The sequence below is a fragment of the Triticum aestivum genome, chromosome 4A (assembly GCF_018294505.1).
Source record: "Triticum aestivum cultivar Chinese Spring chromosome 4A, IWGSC CS RefSeq v2.1, whole genome shotgun sequence".
Classification (NCBI taxonomy): Eukaryota; Viridiplantae; Streptophyta; class Magnoliopsida; order Poales; family Poaceae; genus Triticum; species Triticum aestivum.
This window is the reverse complement of record NC_057803.1, coordinates 500,125,311-500,144,476: the sequence shown is the minus strand read 5'-3', so window position 1 is coordinate 500,144,476 and position 19,166 is coordinate 500,125,311. Positions and strand designations below refer to the sequence as shown.

At 46.9% G+C, this 19,166-nt stretch overlaps 1 long non-coding RNA gene across 1 annotated transcript; it reads right to left on the bottom strand.

The window, feature by feature from the left end:
* Nucleotides 1-15,318: 15,318 nt before the first annotated feature.
* Nucleotides 15,319-18,274, bottom strand: LOC123086587 (uncharacterized). The gene is made up of 2 exons (XR_006440948.1): nt 17,986-18,274; nt 15,319-15,575 (listed from the first exon to the last, which is right to left on the bottom strand). It is a non-coding gene; the product is annotated as an uncharacterized lncRNA (long non-coding RNA).
* Nucleotides 18,275-19,166: the final 892 nt, after the last annotated feature.

Here is a 19,166-nt window from a genome sequence, read left to right as displayed (position 1 = left end):
GTGTGAAACCTGTAGTCAACTGCAGTCCTTCTCCTTGAAGCATACGGATCTGCTTCTCTCCACTTCTTCAGCCCTGAGTCTCTTCTGAGCTTCATGTCCTCAGCCACAGGATGAGCATCATTGTGGCCTGGGATCTTGGGCTTGAGCTTTCTCAGAACGTGCTCTTCATCATCTTCTTCAGCAGCTTCAGGCACTGGGGCCTTGTTCTTCTTAGTTGCAGGTATGCTCCTCGTATTTCTCTTTGGGGCAGACTTGGGCTTGGAGGCAGCTTTGGGTGCTTCTTTGGGCTTGGATGCAGCAGCCCATGTCCTGATAGCATCACCCATAAGCTTAGGTGCCTTAGGTGCTGGTGCAGCAACCTCTTCTTCTTTCTCTTCTTCCATGATGGAAGCCTTTCCAAGCACTCTGGCTACGGTCTTCTTGACCCTTTCCTTCCTTTTCTTTTCTTCAGCAGCAACTGGCTCTATGGTTGCAGGCTTTTCAGGAATCTGAGTTGAAGCTCTGGCCTTTGGCATAGGCTGCCTACCTGCTGGCCTTTTGATTTTTAAGCCTGGCTTTGTGCCTTGAGCTGGCTCAACTCTCTTGGAAGTTGCTTCCTCTTCTGCCACATAATCCTCATCTTCTGAGTCTGAGGTTCTCTTCTTTCTCTGTCTTGTGGCAGCTTTAGGCAGATTGCTAGGGGTGCTCCTGCTGCCATCATCTGAGGAACTTGAGGGACTAGTGCCCTCACTCATCTGCACTTGCTGCTCTGACAAGTTCTGGCTATCACTTTGGTCTGACATGATGCAAACTCTGACTGCTGACCCTGTGAATAGGTTATAGATGAGATAGAGTGGATAAGCATCACAAAATGCAGAGATTTTTGCAAAAGAATAATTCAAAAACTTAGTTTTAGTTTCCCACTGAAAGCATCTCGGATCTACCGATTTCTAAACTCGGTGATACCGAAGCAGTTTTGGCACCTAAACTAGTGAACTCGGTCAGACCGAGTCACAGTTCAGTGGCACGAGACTGCTAGGGTTTCATAGAGTTCCAAAATCGGTCACACCGATAAGTAATTCTCGGTCAGACCGAGTCTCACTTGTGCAATGGCATAAGCCAAATCGGTGGGACCAAGTTTTTCAACTCGGTGGGTCCGAGATGGTTTCGGCGGAAACCTAACCCTAAAATTTTCGAATTAAACCTAATCTACGAGTTCATTGACTGGATAGAAGTTTAACAAACGTGGCAAGAATCATGATGATCACAATGTGCTAAGAATCGGATTGGGGAATAGCACAAAGATCGAGTCCATACCCTAATTCGGCGGAGACTCGCTATGGCGGCAACGGCGGGGTTGAATTTCTGTTGACGACGACGGAGACCAGCGACTGGAGGCGGCTGGCGGCGAGGAGACGATCCGGAGACCAAGTTGGCAGAGCAGGCTATCACGCGGGCGAAGGGGTTCGGAGAAATTTCCAAATTTTTGCCCGTGACTATATATAGCCCGACCCTGTCGGTGTGACCGAGTGGAACAACTCGGTGGCACCGAGATGCAAAACTGTATACAGTTGTTGCAACTCGGTGTGACCGAATGGTTCAAATCGGTTGCACCGAGATCGAAAACCTAGATCAACTTAATGATCTCGGTAGGACCGAAAGTAGGGTATCGGTCAGACCGAGAATCATAAAGAGGTTTTGGAAGTTTAAGTCTATGACGAATCGGGGACTCCGAGCGCTCCTCACACAGAGTGGTTCGAATCTGACTTGATCAAATTTTGTGATGTAGCATGAATAGAGTTTGAGACGAGAAAAGCATAGATAGCTAGAGGAGGTTCTTAGGCATTCTTGTCCATCCACTTGGCAAAAGGAAATAAAACCAAACAATCAAAACAACAAATGGATGTCCTCGAATGAGTAAAATATGCAACCAGCATGCTCACACAATAAGATGGCAAATGAAACATGTGACAAGGCATGCACAACCAATTCTAGCATCTATCAAGCAATTTGCGATGATAAGGTCATCTATATATGAGTATATTGACTTAGGAGTCAAGTGAGAACACTTGATCATAGGTCATACTCATCGTTTAAGCTCAAGTGGGGTTACCACTTTTACATAAAGCATTGTTGTGTTCACATCTTTAGAGTTGCTTTAGCTCAAGTCTTAGAGTAAAGCTCCCCCTAGATGTGATATCCCCCCTTAGAGGGATGAACTAACCTCGGGTTTTGTCGATGATGACTTCATGTAGATGTTGAAGATGTGGATGCTCAATGTTGATGTAGATCACTTGGAGCTATCCATTTGAGTGAATTGCACTTTCAATACCTACATGGGTTAGTCCCACAAGGAACAAACAAGGATATCCATAGACATAGAGTGATGCACACACAAGATGATGTCCATGAAAACTTTTAGGTTACCTTGTCCCTTGTCTTACCAACAAGAGGGTTTGTGACTCCTTGAACTAGTGCAAGATGTGGAAGTTGATTGCACTTGTTCTTGCCAAAATGATAAGAGTGAAGTATGTTGGCGGAGTCACCCTCAAGAACTCTCTAGTTCTTCTTCTTTTGGATCCACACCATCTTGATGGGAATCCTTGGAGTTGTAGTCATACTTGATGAAGTGGAACTTGAAGTAGTCTTGGGAATCCAGTTGACTAAGGTCTTAGGAGCTTCTTCAAATGCATCAATCTCCTCTTGAAGCTTGTCCTTGCCTTTTTGCTTGTAGTCTTGTGGTGGAAGATCATCTTGAGCTTGTGTCCCCTTGAAAGAAGTATCATACTTCTCTTGTTGAGGAACAAACTTTGTCTTGGGGTATTGATCTTCTTCCCACTCAACTCCATTGGCATTGAACTTTCGTTCAAAACCAACACCTTGATTCTTCCGGTGCATTCCTTGCTTGCGCACAATTTCCTCGAATTGCTTACTCCCGGCAAGGCTTTTGTACACTCCTTTCTCTATAATTCCCTTCAATAAGCTATTTTCTTGCTCAAGTGTAACTTGGCTAAGAGAATCATTAGTGGAATCAAGAGAACTACTAGAAGCAACAATATTGGATTTAGCATGATCATTGTTACTGCCAGAGGAAGAATCTTTCTTGTTCTTGTTACTAGACTTGACTTGAGGCATGTAAGTGGATAAGAGTAAACGCTTGACAATGTAAGAAGAAATTTTCTTGCGGAGATCATCATTGATTGCTTTTAAGAACTTATGCTCTTGCTCAAGATTGAGCTTTTCAAAGCGTAATTTCTCATGAGCTCTTAAAAGTTCTCGATGATCTTCGAAGATAGTTTCATGAGCTAACTTAAGAGTGTTTAGTTCTTTAGTTAGAGCCTCAATCTTCTCCTTATCATTGCCATTCGTTTTATCTTGATTAGCATGATTAATTGACGTTTCATCATAGTATTCATCACTAGAGTTGTCAACAAGCAAATCATCACCTAACAAGTCATCTTCATCACTATTGAAATCAACATACTCGGGGTGTGTTACCTTAGGACCTTTGGCCATGAAGCATCTTCCAATTCCTTCATTTGGTGAGTCAAATATGTCGTAGGAGTTGGTTGACACAAGTGCTAGACCGGCAACACCTTCATCTTGAGTATCTTCGGAGTCGGAGTGATAACTTCTTTCGGAGTGGCTGTCGGAGTCGGAACCGGATACCCATTCACCAACATGAGCTTGATGTCTTCGTTTTGTGTAGCTCCTTGATGATTTTTCCTTCCTTTCCGAATCCTTGCTTCTCCGTGAGTATCTTCGTTCATAACGATCATCTCTACTCCTTCTCTCTCTTGGTGGTGATTCTTTGCTTCTTCTTTTTGGAGAATCTTCTCTTCTCTTGTAGGGAGCCGTACACTCATTGGAATAGTGTTCGGGTCTTCCACAACTGTAGCAATTTCGCTCTCGACTAGAAGATCTTTTGTCATTGTAGGACCTTGACTTGAAGCTTCTATCTTTGCTTCTACTCTTGTAGAACTTGTTGAAGTTCTTCACCATTAAGCTCAATTCTTCATTGAAGTTTTGTTTCTCACTTGATGATGTAGGGGCTTCACATGAGACTTTGTAGGCACCACTTGATTTGTTGTGAAGTTCCTCTTTATCCTTAAGTGACATCTCATGAGCAACAATTCTTCCAATCACCTCCGTTGGCTTGAGATCTTTGTAATTGGGCATCATTTGGATCAATGTGCACACGGTATCATATTTTCCATCCAAGGCTCTTAGAATCTTCTTGATGATGAATCTATCGGTCATCTCTTCACTTCCTAAGCCGGCAATCTCATTTGTGATGAGAGCAAGCCTAGAGTACATTTCAGCGACACCTTCACCATCCTTCATTTTGAACTTGTCAAGTTGACTTTGAAGCACATCCAACTTGGATTCCTTGACGGAGTCGGTACCTTCGTGCATATCAATCAAAGTGTCCCAAATTTCCTTTGCATTCTCAAGACGGCTAATTTTGTTGAATTCTTCGGGGCATAATCCGTTGAAGAGAATATCACAAGCTTGAGCATTGTATTGCAACATCTTCAACTCATCCGCGGTAGCTTCACGGTTTGGTTCTTTCCCATCAAAGAAGTCACCTTGCAAACCAACACACACAATAGCCCAAACGGCAGGGTTATGTCCAAGAATATGCATTTTCATTTTATGCTTCCAACTAGCAAAATTACTACCATCAAAGTAAGGACCTCTACGGTGATAATTTCCCTCGCTAGACGCCATACTCTCCTAGGTTGTGAAACCAAGGCTATGACCACCAAAAGCTATGGAGATCAAAGCAAATGGAGACCAAAGCTCTGATACCATTTATAGGATCGAAAGTATGTCTAGAGGGGAGGTGATTAGACTACTTAACCAAATAAAAACTTAACCTTTTCCCAATTTTAGTTCTTGGCAGATTTTAGCTATTGTAGGACAAGTCAAGCAATCATCACACAATTCAAGCAAGCATGCAAATAGTATATTGGCAGCGGAAAGTAAAGCATGCAACTTGCAAGAATATAAAGGGAAGGGTTTGGAGAATTCAAACGCAATTGGAGACACGGATGTTTTTCCCGTGGTTCGGATAGGTGGTGCTATCCTACATCCACGTTGATGGAGACTTCAACCCACGAAGGGTAACGGTTGAGCGAGTCCACGGAGGGCTCCACCCACGAAGGGTAATGGTTGCGCGAGTCCATGGAGGGCTCCACCCACGAAGGGTCCACGAAGAAGCAACCACCCACGAAGGGTCCATGAAAAAGCAACCTTGTCTATCCCACCATGGCCATCGCCCACGAAGGACTTGCTGTTGGGGAACGTTGCAGAAAATTAAAATTTTTCCTACGGTTTCACCAAGATCCATCTATGAGTTCATCTAAGCAACGAGTCAAGGGAGAGAGTTTGCATCTACATACCACTTGTAGATCGCGTGCGGAAGCTTGCAAGGTGATGATGTAGTCGTACTCGACGTGATCCAAATCACCGATGACCAGCGCCGAACGGACGGCACCTCCGCGTTCAACACACGTACGGGACGGGAGACGTCTCCTCCTTCTTGATCCAGCAAGGGGGAAGGAGAGGTTGATGAAGATCCAGCAGCACGACGGCGTGGTGGTGGATGCAGGGCGTCACAGCAGCAGGGCTTCGCCGAGACTACGAGGGAGAGACGTAACGGGGGGAGATGGAGGCGCCAGGGGCTGGTGTATGAAGTCCCTCCTTTCCCCCACTATATATAGGGGTGCCAAGGGGGGGCGCCGGCCCTAGTAGATGAGATCTACTAGGGGGGGCGGCGGCCTAGGGGAGGTTTCCCTCCCCCCCCAAGGCACCTAGGGGTGCCTTCCACCACTAGGACTCCTCCTAGGGGGAAACCCTAGGCGCATGGGCCTATAGGGGCTGGTGCCCTTGGCCCATGAAGGCCAAGGCGCACCCCCTACAGCCCATGTGGCCCCCCGGGACAGGTGGCCCCACCCGGTGGACCCCCGGGACCCTTCCGGTGGTCCCGGTACAATACCGATAACCCCGAAACTTGTCCCGATGCCCGAAATAGCACTTCCTATATATAATTCTTTACCTCCGGACCATTCCGGAACTCCTTGTGACATCCGGGATCTCATCCGGGACTCCGAACAACATTCGGGTTTCTGCATATACATATCTTCATAACCCTAGCGTCACCGAACCTTAAGTGTGTAGACCCTACGGGTTCGGGAGGCAAGCAGACATGACCGAGACGACTCTCCGTCAATAACCATCAGCGGGATCTGGATACCCATGATGGCTCCCACATGCTCCTCGATGTTGTCATCGGATGAACCACGATGTCGAGGATTCGATCAAACCCTGTATGCAATTCCCTTTGTCAATCGGTACGTTACTTGCCCGAGACTCGATCGTCGGTATCCCAATACCTTGTTCAGTCTCGTTACTGGCAAGTCACTTTACTCGTACCGTAATGCATGATCCCGTGTCCAACACCTTGGTCACATTGAGCTCAATATGATGATGCATTACCGAGTGGGCCCAGAGATACCTCTCCGTCATACGGAGTGACAAATCTCAGTCTCGATCCGTGTCAACCCAACAGCTACTTTCGGAGATACCTGTAATGCACCTTTATAGTCACCCAGTTACGTTGTGACGTTTGATACACCCAATGCACTCCTACGGTATCCGGGAGTTACACGATCTCATGGTCTAAGGAAGAGATATTCGACATTGGCAAAGCTCTAGCAAAACAAACTACACGATCTTTTATGCTATGCTTAGGATTGGGTCTTGTCCATCACATCATTCTCCTAATGATGTGATCCCGTTATCAACGACATCCAATGTCCATAGTCAGGAAACCATGACTATCTGTTCATCACAACGAGCTGGTCAACTAGAGGCTCACCAGGGACATATTGTGGTCTAAGTATTCACACGTGTATTACGATTTCCGGATAATACAGTTATAGCATGAATAAAAGACAATTATCATGAACAATGAAATATAATAATACTTTTATTATTGCCTCTAGGGCATATTTCCAACAGTCTCCCACTTGCACTAGAGTCACCAATCTAGTTACATTGTGATGAATCGAACACCCATAGAGTTCTGGTGTTGATCATGTTTTGCACGCGAGAGAGGTTTAGTCAGCGGATCTGCGACATTCAGATCCGTGTGCACTTTGCAAATCTCTATGTCTCCATCTTGAACATTTTCACGGATGGAGTTGAAACGACGCTTGATGTGCCTGGTCTTCTTGTGAAACCTGGGCTCCTTGGCGAGGGCAATAGCTCCAGTGTTGTCACAGAAGAGTTTGATCGGCCCCGACGCATTGGGTATGACTCCTAGGTCGGTGATGAACTCCTTCACCCAAATCGCTTCATGTGCTGCCTTCGAGGCTGCCATGTACTCCGCTTCACACGTAGATCCCGCCACGACGCTCTGCTTGCAGCTGCACCAGCTTACTGCTCCACCATTCAACATATACACGTATCCGGTTTGTGACTTAGAGTCATCCAGATCTGAGTCGAAGCTAGCATCGACGTAACCTTTTACGATGAGCTCTTCGTCTCCTCCATAAACGAGAAACATGTCCTTCGTCCTTTTCAGGTACTTCAGGATATTCTTGACCGCTGTCCAGTGTTCCTTGCCGGGATTACTTTGGTATCTTGCTACCAAACTTACGGCAAGGTTTACATCGGGTCTGGTACACAGCATGGCATACATAATAGATCCTATGGCTGAAGCATAGGGGATGACATTCATCTCTTCTTTATCTTTTGCCGTGGTCGGTGACTGAGCTGAGCTCAGTCTCATACCTTGTAACATAGGCAAGAACCCCTTCTTGGACTGATCCATTCTGAATCTCTTCAAAATCTTATCAAGGTATGTGCTTTGTGAAAGACCTATGAGGCGTCTCGATCTATCTCTATAGATCTTGATGCCTAATATATAAGCAGCTTCTCCAAGGTCCTTCATTGAAAAACACTTATTCAAGTAGGCCTTAATGCTGTCCAGAAATTCTATATTATTTCCCATCAGGAGTATGTCATCTACATATAATATGAGAAATGCTACAGAGCTCCCACTCACTTTCTTGTAAACGCAGGCTTCTCCATAAGTCTGCATAAACCCAAACGCTTTGATCATCTCATCAAAGCGAATGTTCCAACTCCGAGATGCTTGCACCAATCCATAAATGGATCGCTGGAGCTTGCATACTTTGTTAGCGTTCCGAGGATCGACAAAACCTTCCGGCTGCATCATATACAGTTCTTCCTTAAGATGCCCGTTAAGGAATGCTGTTTTGACGTCCATCTGCCATATCTCATAATCATAGTATGCGGCAATTGCTAACATGATTCGGACGGACTTTAGCTTCGCTACGGGAGAGAATGTCTCGTCGTAGTCAATCCCTTGAACCTGTCGATAACCCTTAGCGACAAGTCGAGCTTTATAGATGGTAATATTACCATCCGCGTCCGTCTTCTTCTTAAAGATCCATTTGTTTTCTATCGCTCGCCGATCATCGGGCAAGTCTGTCAAAGTCCATACTTTGTTTTCATACATGGGTTCTATCTCGGATTTCATGGCTTCAAGCCATTTGTTGGAATCCGGGCCCGCCATTGCTTCTTCATAGTTCGAAGGTTCATTGTTGTCTAACAACATGATTTCCAGGACAGGGTTGCCGTACCACTCTGGTGCGGAACGTGTCCTTGTGGACCTACGAAGTTCAGCAGTAACTTGATCCGAAGTACCTTGATTATCATCATGGTTTTCCTCTTCAGTTGGTGTGGGCATCACAGGAACGATTTCCTGCGCTGCGCCACTTTCCCGCTCAAGAGGTAGTACTTCATCGAGTTCTACTTTCCTCCCACTTACTTCTTTCGAGAGAAACTCTTTTTCCAGAAAGCATCCGTTCTTGGCAACAAAGATCTTGCCTTCGGATCTTAAGTAGAAGGTATACCCTACAGTTTCCTTAGGGTATCCTATGAATACGCATTTTTCCGACTTGGGTTCGAGCTTTTCAGGTTGAAGTTTCTTGACATAAGCTTCGCATCCCCAAACTTTTAGAAACGACAGCTTAGGTTTCTTTCCAAACCATAATTCATACGGTGTCGTCTCAACGGATTTAGACGGTGCCCTATTTAAAGTGAATGTAGCTGTCTCTAGAGCGTATCCCCAAAATGATAGCGGTAAATCGGTAAGAGACATCATAGACCGCACCATATCCAATAGGGTGCGATTACGACGTTCGGACACACCGTTTCGCTGAGGTGTTCCAGGCGGCGTGAGTTGTGAAACGATTCCACATTTCCTTAAGTGTGTACCAAATTCGTGACTTAAGTATTCTCCTCCACGATCTGATCGTAAGAATTTTATCTTTCGGTCACGTTGATTCTCTACCTCATTCTGAAATTCCTTGAACTTTTCAAAGGTCTCAGACTTGTGTTTCATTAAGTAGACATACCCATATCTACTCAAGTCATCAGTGAGAGTGAGAACATAACGATATCCTCCGCGAGCCTCAACGCTCATTGGACCGCACACATCGGTATGTATGATTTCCAACAAGTTGGTTGCTCGCTCCATTGTTCCGGAGAACGGAGTCTTGGTCATTTTGCCCAAAAGGCATGGTTCGCACGTGTCAAACGATTCATAATCAAGAGACTCTAAAAGTCCATCGGCATGGAGCTTCTTCATGCGCTTGACACCAATGTGACCAAGGCGGCAGTGCCACAAGTATGTGGGACTATCGTTATCAACTTTAAATCTTTTGGCATCTACACTATGAACATGTGTAATATTACGTTCGAGATTCATTAAGAATAAACCATTGACCATCGGAGCATGACCATAAAACATATCTCTCATATAAATCGAACAACCATTATTCTCAGACTTAAATGAGTAGCCATCTCGTATTAAACGAGATCCAGATACAATGTTCATGCTCAAACTTGGCACTAAATAACAATTATTGAGGTTCTAAACTAATCCCGTAGGTAAATGTAGAGGCAGCGTGCCGACGGCGATCACATCGACTCTGGAACCATTCCCGACGCGCATCGTCACCTCGTCCTTCGCGAGTCTCCGTTTATTCCGCAGCTCCTGCTGTGAGTTACAAATATGAGCAACGACACCGATATCAAATACCCAGGAGTTACTACGAGTACTGGTAAGGTACACATCAATCACATGTATATCAAATATACCTTTGGTGTTGCCGGCCTTCTTATCCGCTAAGTATTTGGGGCAGTTCCGCTTCCAGTGACCCTTCCCCTTGCAATAAAAGCACTCAGTCTCAGGCTTGGGTCCATTCTTTGACTTCTTCCCGGTAACTGGCTTACCAGGCGCGGTAACATCTTTGCCGTCTTTCTTGAAGTTCTTCTTACCCTTGCCCTTCTTGAACTTAGTGGTCTTATTGACCATCAACACTTGATGTTCTTTCTTGATTTCAGCCTCTGCTGACTTCAGCATCGAGAACACTTCAGGAATGGTCTTTTCCATTCCCTGCATGTTGTAGTTCATCACAAAGCTCTTGTAGCTTGGTGGGAGCGACTGGAGGATTCTGTCAATGACCGCCTCATCTGGGAGGTTAATGTTCAGCTGGGTCATACGGTTGTGCAACCCAGGCATCTTTAGGATGTGCTCACTGACAGAACTGTTTTCCTCCATCTTACAACTGTAGAACTTTTCGGAGACATCATATCTCTCGACCCGGGCATGAGCTTGAAAAACTAGTTTCAGCTCTTCGAACATCTCATATGCTTCGTGGTGCTCAAAACGCTTTTGGAGCCCCGGTTCTAAGCTGTAAAGCATGCCGCACTGAACGAGGGAGTAATCATCAGCGCGAGTTTGCCAAGCATTCATAATGTCTTGGTTCTCTGGGACGGGAGCGTCACCTAGCGGTCCTTCTAGGACATATTGTTTCCTGGCAGCTATGAGGATGATCCTCAGGTTCCGGACCCAGTCCGTATAGTTGCTGCCATCGTCTTTCAGCTTGGTTTTCTCTAGGAACGCGTTGAAGTTCATGTTGACATGAGCGTTGGCCATTTGATCTACAAGACATATTTGCAAAGGTTTTAGACTAAGTTCATGATAATGAAGTTCTAATCAAATTATGAACTCCCACTTAGATTAGACATCCCTTTAGTCATCTAAGTGTTACACGATCCGAGTCGACTAGCCCGTGTCCGATCATCACGTGAGACGGACTAGTCATCGTCGGTGAACATTCTCATGTTGATTGTATCTTCTATACGATTCGTGTTCGACCTTTCGGTCTCCGTGTTCCGAGGCCATGTCTGCACATGCTAGGCTCGTCAAGTTAACCCTAAGTGTTTTCGCTGTGTAAAACTGTCTTACACCCGTTGTATGTGAACGTAAGAATCCATCACACCCGATCATCACGTGGTGCTTAGAAGCGACGAACTGTAGCAACGGTGCACAGTTAGGGGAGAACACTTCTTGAAATTTTATAAGGGATCATCTTATTTACTACCGTCGTCCTAAGTAAACAAGATGCATAATACATAATAAACATCACATGCAATTATATAGTTGTGACATGATATGGCCAATATCATATAGCTCCATTGATCTTCATCTTCGGGGCTCCATGATCATCTTGTCACCGGCTTGACACCATGATCTCCATCATCATGATCTCCATCATCGTGTCTTCATGAAGTTGTCACGCCAACGACTACTTCTACTTCTATGACTAACGTTTAGCAATAAAGTAAAGTAGTTTACATGACGTTATTCAATGACACGCAGGTCATACAAAAAAAATAAAGACAACTCCTATGGCTCCTGCCGGTTGTCATACTCATCGACATGCAAGTCGTGAATCCTATTACAAAGAACATGATCTCATACATCACAATTCATCATTCATCACAACTTCTGGCCATATCACATCACATGATCAATCGTTGCAAAAACAAGTTAGACGTCCTCTAATTGTTGTTGCATCTTTTACGTGGCTGCAATTGGGTTCTAGCAAGAACGTTTTCTTACCTATGAATCACCACAACGTGATTTTGTCAACTTCTATTTACCCTTCATAAGGGCCCTGTTCATCGATTCCGCTCCAACTAAGGTGAGAGAGACAGACACCCGCCAGCCACCTTATGCAACTTGTGCATGTCAGTCGGTGGAACCGGTCTCACGTAAGCGTACGTGTAAGGTTGGTCCGGGCCGCTTCATCCCACAATACCGTTGAGCAAGAAAAGACTAGTAGAGGCAAGTAAGATGACAAAATCCACGCCCACAACAAAATTGTGTTCTACTCGTGCAAAGAGAACTACGCATAGACCTAGCTCATGATGCCACTGTTGGGGAACGTTGCAGAAAATTAAAATTTTTCCTACGGTTTCACCAAGATCCATCTATGAGTTCATCTAAGCAACGAGTCAAGGGAGAGAGTTTGCATCTACATACCACTTGTAGATCGCGTGCGGAAGCTTGCAAGGTGATGATGTAGTCGTACTCGACGTGATCCAAATCACCGATGACCAGCGCCGAACGGACGGCACCTCCGCGTTCAACACACGTACGGGACGGGAGACGTCTCCTCCTTCTTGATCCAGCAAGGGGGAAGGAGAGGTTGATGAAGATCCAGCAGCACGACGGCGTGGTGGTGGATGCAGGGCGTCACAGCAGCAGGGCTTCGCCGAGACTACGAGGGAGAGACGTAACGGGGGGAGATGGAGGCGCCAGGGGCTGGTGTATGAAGTCCCTCCTTTCCCCCACTATATATAGGGGTGCCAAGGGGGGGGGGCGCCGGCCCTAGTAGATGAGATCTACTAGGGGGGGCGGCGGCCTAGGGAAGGTTTCCCTCCCCCCCAAGGCACCTAGGGGTGCCTTCCACCACTAGGACTCCTCCTAGGGGGAAACCCTAGGCGCATGGGCCTATAGGGGCTGGTGCCCTTGGCCCATGAAGGCCAAGGCGCACCCCCTACAGCCCATGTGCCCCCCCCGGGACAGGTGGCCCCACCCGGTGGACCCCCGGGACCCTTCCGGTGGTCCCGGTACAATACCGATAACCCCGAAACTTGTCCCGATGCCCGAAATAGCACTTCATATATATAATTCTTTACCTCCGGACCATTCCGGAACTCCTTGTGACGTCCGGGATCTCATCCGGGACTCCGAACAACATTCGGGTTTTTGCATATACATATCTTCATAACCCTAGCGTCACCGAACCTTAAGTGTGTAGACCCTACGGGTTCGGGAGACAAGCAGACATGACCGAGACGACTCTCCGTCAATAACCATCAGCGGGATCTGGATACCCATGATGGCTCCCACATGCTCCTCGATGTTGTCATCGGATGAACCACGATGTCGAGGATTCGATCAAACCCTGTATGCAATTCCCTTTGTCAATCGGTACGTTACTTGCCCGAGACTCGATCGTCGGTATCCCAATACCTTGTTCAGTCTCGTTACCGGCAAGTCACTTTACTCGTACCGTAATGCATGATCCCGTGTCCAACACCTTGGTCACATTGAGCTCAATATGATGATGCATTACCGAGTGGGCCCAGAGATACCTCTCCGTCATACGGAGTGACAAATCTCAGTCTCGATCCGTGTCAACCCAACAGCTACTTTCGGAGATACCTGTAATGCACCTTTATAGTCACCCAGTTACGTTGTGACGTTTGATACACCCAATGCACTCCTACGGTATCCGGGAGTTACACGATCTCATGGTCTAAGGAAGAGATATTCGACATTGGCAAAGCTCTAGCAAAACAAACTACACGATCTTTTATGCTATGCTTAGGATTGGGTCTTGTCCATCACATCATTCTCCTAATGATGTGATCCCGTTATCAACGACATCCAATGTCCATAGTCAGGAAACCATGACTATCTGTTGATCACAACGAGCTGGTCAACTAGAGGCTCACCAGGGACATATTGTGGTCTAAGTATTCACACGTGTATTACGATTTCCGGATAATACAGTTATAGCATGAATAAAAGACAATTATCATGAACAATGAAATATAATAATACTTTTATTATTGCCTCTAGGGCATATTTCCAACACTTGCCTCACTAGCGATAGATCTTCACGAAGTAGGCGATCTCCTTGCCCTTACAAACTCCTTGGTTCAACTCCACAATCTTGTCGGAGGCTCCCAAGTGACACCTAGCCAATCTAGGAGACACCACTCTCCAAGAAGTAACAAATGGTGTGTTGATGATGAACTCCTTGCTCTTGTGCTTCAAATGATAGTCTCCCCAACACTCAACTCTCTCTCATAGGATTTGGATTTTGTGGAAAGAAGATTTGAGTGGAAAGCAACTTGGGGAAGGCTAGAGATCAAGATTCATATGGTAGGAATGGAATATCTTGGTCTCAACACATGAGTAGGTGGTTCTCTCTCAGAACATATGAGTTGGAATTGTGTATGTGTTCTGATGACTCTCTCCACGAATGAAGAGGAGGTGGAGGGGTATATATAGCCTCCACACAAAATCCAACCGTTACACACAGTTTTCCAATCTCGGTGGGACCGAATCAACAAACTCGGTCGGACCGAAAAGGTAAACCTAGTGACCGTTAGAGATTTTCGGTGGGACTGACATGCAACTCGGTAGGACCGATATGGTTAGGGTTTGGGCATAACGTAATCTCGGTGAGACCGATTACACAAACTCGGTGAGACCGAGTTTGGTAATAAGCTAACCAGAGAGTTGGTCAGGTAAACTCGGCGGGACCGATTTGCTCTTTCGGTGAGACCGAAAAGTTACAAAAAGGAAAGAGAGAGTTTACACTGCAATCTTGGTGGGACCGATTCGCTCTTTCGGTGAGACCGAAAAGTTACGAAAGGGAAACAAAGAGTTTGCAATCCCATCTCGGTGAGACCGAGATCCCTATCGGTAGAACCGAATTGCTAGGGTTTGGCAGTGGCTTATGAAAAGTGAAACTCGGTGGCGCCGGATAGAAAGAATCGGTAGGACCGAGTTTGGCTTAGGGTTTAGGTCATATGTGGATATGGGAAAGTAGTTGAGGGTTTTGGAGCATATCACTAAGCACATGAAGCAAGAGGCTCATTAAGCAACACCTCATCCCTCCTTGATAGTATTGGCTTTTCCTAAAGACTCAATGTGATCTTGGATCACTAAAATATAAAATGAAGAGTCTTGAGCTTTTGAGCTTGAGCCAATCCTTTGTCCTTAGCATTTTGAGGGTTCCACTTTCACATCCATGCCATGCCAATCATTGAGCTTTCCTGAAATAGTCATCTTGGAATAGCATTAGCTCAATGAGCTATATGTTGTTATGAATTACCAAAACCACCTAGGGATAGTTGCACTTTCAGGCCTCGAAGGCTCGAATACAAGAGCTCGATCATAGACGAGTCAGCGGAAGCAACAATATCTGAGTACAGACATAAGTTAAACAAGTTTGCCTTAAGAAGGCTAGCACAAACTGGAATACAGATCGAAAGAGACGCAGGCCTCCTGCCTGGGATCCTCCTAAATTACTCTTGGTCATCGTCAATGGCCTGCACGTAGTAGTAGGCACCTCCAGTGTAGTAGGAGTCGTCGTCGACGATGGCGTCTGCCTCCTGGACTCTATCTTCTGGTCGCAACAATCGGGTATAGAAAGGGGGAAAAAGGGGGAGCCAAGAAACCGTAAGTACTCATCCAAAGTACTCGCAAGCAAGGAGCTACAGTACATATGTATGCATTGGTATCAAATGAAAAAGGGTAGCATATGTGGATGGTAAGTTCACCAAGTAGCATCGCATAGCATAATCCTACCCGGTGATCCTCTCATCGTCACCCTGTTAGAGAGCGACCACCGGGTTGTATCTGGCACTTGGAAGGGTGTGTTTTATTAAGTATCTGGTTCTAGTTGTCATAAGATCAAGGTACAACTCGAAGTCGTCCTGTTACCGAAGATCACATCTATTCGAATAGATTAACTTCCCTGCAGGGGTGCACCACATTTCCCAACACGCTCGATCCCTTTTGTTCGGACACACTTTCCTGGGTCATGCCCGGCCTCGGAAGATCAACACGTCGTAGCCCTACCTAGGCACAACAGAGAGGTCAGCACGCCGGTCTAAATCCTATGGCGCAGGGGTCTGGGCCCATCGCCCATTGCACACCTGCACGTTGCGAACGCGGCCGGCGAGCAGACCTAGCCTCCCTTATACAAGAGCAGGCGTTCCAGTCCAACCCGCCGCGCGCCGCTCAGTCGCTGACGTCAAGAAGGCTTTGGCTGAGACCATGACGTCGAGTGCCCATAACTGTTCCCGCGTAGTTGGTTAGTGCGTATAGACTAGTAGCCAGACTCAGATCAAATACCAAGATCTCGTTAAGCGTGTTATTTTGAAATAACCACGAACGCCGACCAGGGCCAGGCCCACCTCTCTCCTAAGTGGTCTCAACCTACCCTGTCGCTCCTCCACAAAGATCCACTCAGAGGGCCATCGGGACAAACGTCCTTTCGGACCCAATCCTGAATCACTCGCGGGTACTCCTACGAGCCGACCCGTCTTTAGTCACCACAAGTATTATATAATATGCATATAAGTATATACCCGTGATCATCTCCCGCATGATCACGGCCCGATAGTATAGCATGGCAGACGAACAAGAATGTAGGGCCACTGATGGTAAACTAGCATCCTATACTGAATGAGGGAGTCCTGGATTAGGGAGTCTTTGAACAGCCGGACTATCTCCATTGGCCGGACTGTTAGACTATGAAGATACAAGATTGAAGACTTCGTCTCGTGTCCGGATGGGACTCTACTTGGCGTGGAAGGCAAGCTAGGCAATACGGATATTGATATCGGCGAAGTGGGAAAATATCCGGGAAAGTATCACCGATGTTTCGCATTTTCGGACAGATGAACCGAAGGAGGAAAGTTGTGTGTTCGCTATGCTAAGAATGTGTGGCGGACGAACGGGCTACGTATCCGGATTCGTCTCGTCGTTCTGAGCAACTTTCATGTACAAAACATTTTCTTCGAGTTACGAAATATTTTATATGATTTTCAAAGTTTAAAGGAGTTTTCTAGATTTACCATAATTCGAAAATAATAGCAAAAATGCTAAGTGTACTGAGAGAAGTGTACTCAGCAGTGCAACAGAGAGGCTGACTCATGGGGTCCATGGGATGAGTCATCTGGTACAGTCAACGGTTGAGCAGTCAATGTTGACTAATCAACATGGTCAAAGGGGTCCACATGTCATTGTCACATGTGTCAATAAACCATCTAACTAATTTAATGGAGGGGTCCCACCTGCCATAGACTACAAGCTAAACTAACACTAAGTACCCCTAACTATCTTTTAATTAGGCCTTACTTAATTAGGCCGCATGTACAGAAAGCCAACCAGCCTCACACACGACCGTGCACATAGCATTGACTAGCCACGCCCATGGCTCGAGGGTGCACATGTGCAACCGGAGATGTGCGTGGGCTGGGCGTCTACGACGCGAGCAGCAGCAGTGAGCATCCTTGACAAGCAGCAGGGCCACAATGCACGGGCGGTTGCGGGCGCGCGCGGCCAGGCGAAGGCGGACGCGGCCGCGGGTGGGGCAACCGCAAAGGCGGACGCCGGCGGCAGCGACGCAACAAGATGCAGCGGCAGCAAGCAAGGCAAGCGGGGACAGGGGCAGCCGTGGCAAGAGTAGCAGAAGCAGGCAAGCAATAGCATTAGCAGCAGGAGGTAAGCAGCAGCAGCCAAGCAAGCAGCGCCGTACAGGAAGCAGCAGCGCAGCAGCGGTAGTAGCAGGGGAGCGGCGGCGCGGGGCACGAGCCGCGGCAAGCACGGGACGGCCATGGGGCAGCAGCGGCGCATAGAGGTAGTTGGGGCGTGGCCAGGGACGCCTAGCGAGCGAGGCAGGGCATGGCCCGAGGCTAGGTGGGGCGCGGTCAGGGGCACGACGGGCGGAGCTCCGGCCACAGCGGTGGAACGACGGCCTACGGCGACGAATCGAGGGGCAATTAGGGGGAACGGGGAGAGGAGTTCACCACGGTTTCGGGGACGAGCTCGAGGAGGCCGGGGGTGCAGTGAAGATGACGAATCCGTCGATGGCGTCGCGGTGGCCGGAGGTAGAGGACGAGGTGGTCGATGGTGACGTTGCGGCGGCTCCTCAGCCTTGACCCAGGGACGATGACGATGAAGAGGACCACGCCGGAGCTGCTGGACACATTGGCGGGGCGCGGGGACGGCGGTGGCCGCGGGACCGAGCGGTGCATGGCAACGCCGGCGGCGGGCGGAATACAGAGCGAGAGAACGAGCGAGGGAGAGGGAGTGAGTGGGCACTAGGGTTCGCTAGGGGGTCAACGAGGCTCTTATCCCCTCGGGGCACCAGTGGATGGCCGACGCGTGGAGGATCCGCGGCGTGGACGATGTGCGTGCGGCCACACATCTCTCTGTGAGCAGTAGGAAGAAGAGGGAAGGTGGGATGGGCTGTGCCTGGTCAATTTGCTAGATGGGCCATGTGCCCAGTAGATTAGCTCTTTGTTTTTCTCTTTCTTTCCTTTTTCTTTTTTTTCTTTTTTTTCTACTGTTTTGTATTTAGTTTGGGTACTAAATGATTTTAGTTAACATTGAAGCTCCTCACATAATTTCCTACTAATATTTTGGATGTTGTCCAAAAAGTTCGGGTTATTTGGAAATGTTTGAATATAAGTTCATATTTTAATGGGCATAATAGGTGATGCTTGACCACTTTAGTTATTTCTAGAGAAAATTTAAAAATCCATTTAATGTTGGTTCTTACATGTTAATTACCTAGTGAATATTTGCAACCCAACGAACATTTTTATTTGACAGTTTGAATAAATAAGAATTTGACTTGTTATTTGAAATTTGAATTGAAACGTTTTTGAACCATCTCAAGATCGACAACAGTAATCGTGATGACGTGGCATCGTTATCATGGTATTACTGTAGCATAACTATTTGGGCGTTACAGACACATGGGAGATATAGCCATATCGAGGGCGTTACAAGTTGGTAATCAGAGCCTTCCCCGACTTTAGGAGCCCCCTGCTTGATCGAATCGTTGGCGTTGTTGAGTCTAGAAAAATGTTTTGAGTCTTATAGGATTATATATATCAGAGAATAGGATTCTTTTTACTCCTCAGTCCCTTCGTCGCTCTGGTGAGGCATCCTGGCGTAGAGTTTTGACTCTTCTCTCCTCAAA